Below are 1615 nucleotides of genomic sequence, written 5' to 3' on the forward strand. Positions count from 1 at the left end.
ATATATATATATATATACACACACACACACACACATCAGACGAATTTGTTGACACGCCTGGAAATTAGATCAAGCCAAAAATGCTGCAGGGTTTGGAGCCGCCTGCGCGGTGCAATCGCCAAAAAAGACCAAAAGAAAAAGCAAGCAAGCAAAAAAGAAAGAGATAAAAAGGAGGGTGTGCTCCTATCTGTGCCTTAGATCAAGTAATTGAAAATTGGTCACATCTTGGTAAACTGTATAATAATCTAGGGGAATATGGCTCAGCTACTCCAGGCTGTGCTAAGCAGACATCTGCAGCTAGCAGACACAAAGCTGGAAAGGGCTGCGGTGCCTGAGCGTTGCCTAAATGTAGCCAGGAATACATCCTCCCTGGATGTGTGCATTTCAGATATATAGCCAGAAATATATCCTTCCTAGCCTGCAGAGTGCTGCGATCTAGGCAACTGCATACTAATCTGAGAGCATAAACTGGAAGCCTCCTTCTCTGAGCCGCACATACATATACATAGATACCTATAAAAATTCCAAGACAGCGGATTATTGTGTATAAACTGATTAGTGAGAGACTTTCTCGGGAAACCACCGGCAGTGAAATGTAGTGGATTTGCCTTTATGGCTCAAATACCCACATTGTTTCATATATTAATAATAAATATTTAAAAAAACATAAGGATCACAGGCGAGCAGGGAGCTAGCAGTGCGGTTTAATATAGATCAAAGCCAGACTTTGCTAATATATAGATCTGTATATGAATGAATGCATGTTAATGGCCCCAAAAGGACGTTACAAAATTGTGAATGTAAAATTATGACCCTGGAAAGACACAACAAATTATTCAAAGCAGAAATCTGTGGCGACTGCATTTTTGAAGTTTATGTCTTTCTATTTCAAGAACTGGGTTTACAAAGATATTTGAACACCTTCATCTACAATGCGATGGCCTCGAGCAAAAAGACAAATAAAACAAGCTATAATTCAGAAACTTCTGAGGGGAAAAAAAAAGCCTTTGACCTGAGCTGCGGACTAGGCATCCCTCAGATATACAATTACCCTAGCCAGACTGTTTTGCTAATCCATACTGTACCTTTAATGCAGTGATATTTTGCAACATCTAAAGCACCAGGTTGGAATATAGATACCTATCAAAAGCACGGGCCTGTTCTTGTTTGCAACATATATCAAAACCACAGGCCTGTTCATATGTTGATTGCCACAAATCACACTCCATATTTACATATATCTTGCTATTTTACATGCATTATCTGCCCATTATGCACTGGGATCCTATTCAACTTCCAAACAATGCAATATGAAAGGGTCCTAGTGACACCCTGGCGGAATTTTTTAGGCTCCCTATGTCATACCCCTAAGGTTAGTAAAACATTTATCAGATATTTCCGTGAAGTGCCCTACACTGCGAGGTCCCTGGACCATCAAGGGAAGGAAGTTACCAGATAGAAAGAGGAGAAAAGGGGAAGAATACGGCTTGGGGTTTGCAATAGACATAGAAACACTCCTGATTTTCTAATGCAGTTAATATTTCCTGCCGCTTAATTATGGGAACTGCCCCTGGCATCTGGGTTCCTCTGGATTTTCTGAAAGCCCCCCTTCCTG

General features: G+C 40.7%; 1 protein-coding gene and 1 long non-coding RNA gene across 2 annotated transcripts in view; both read right to left on the reverse strand.

Annotated features, from left to right (window-relative positions):
- The window catches only part of LOC109297237, a 2207-nt gene extending 600 nt beyond the window's left edge, over positions 1 to 1607 (reverse strand). The window contains exon 1 of the long non-coding RNA XR_002097252.1: positions 19 to 1607. This is a non-coding gene — a long non-coding RNA (uncharacterized LOC109297237). The remainder of the gene's footprint in view (positions 1 to 18) is intronic.
- The window catches only part of NR2F1 (nuclear receptor subfamily 2 group F member 1), a 12386-nt gene that overhangs the window by 1669 nt on the left and 9102 nt on the right, over positions 1 to 1615 (reverse strand). The gene's annotated exons all lie outside the window — the stretch shown is intronic.

The sequence above is a fragment of the Gavialis gangeticus genome, unplaced genomic scaffold, assembly GCF_001723915.1.
Source record: "Gavialis gangeticus isolate Ggan-Ray unplaced genomic scaffold, GavGan_comp1, whole genome shotgun sequence".
Taxonomy (NCBI): domain Eukaryota; kingdom Metazoa; phylum Chordata; order Crocodylia; family Gavialidae; genus Gavialis; species Gavialis gangeticus.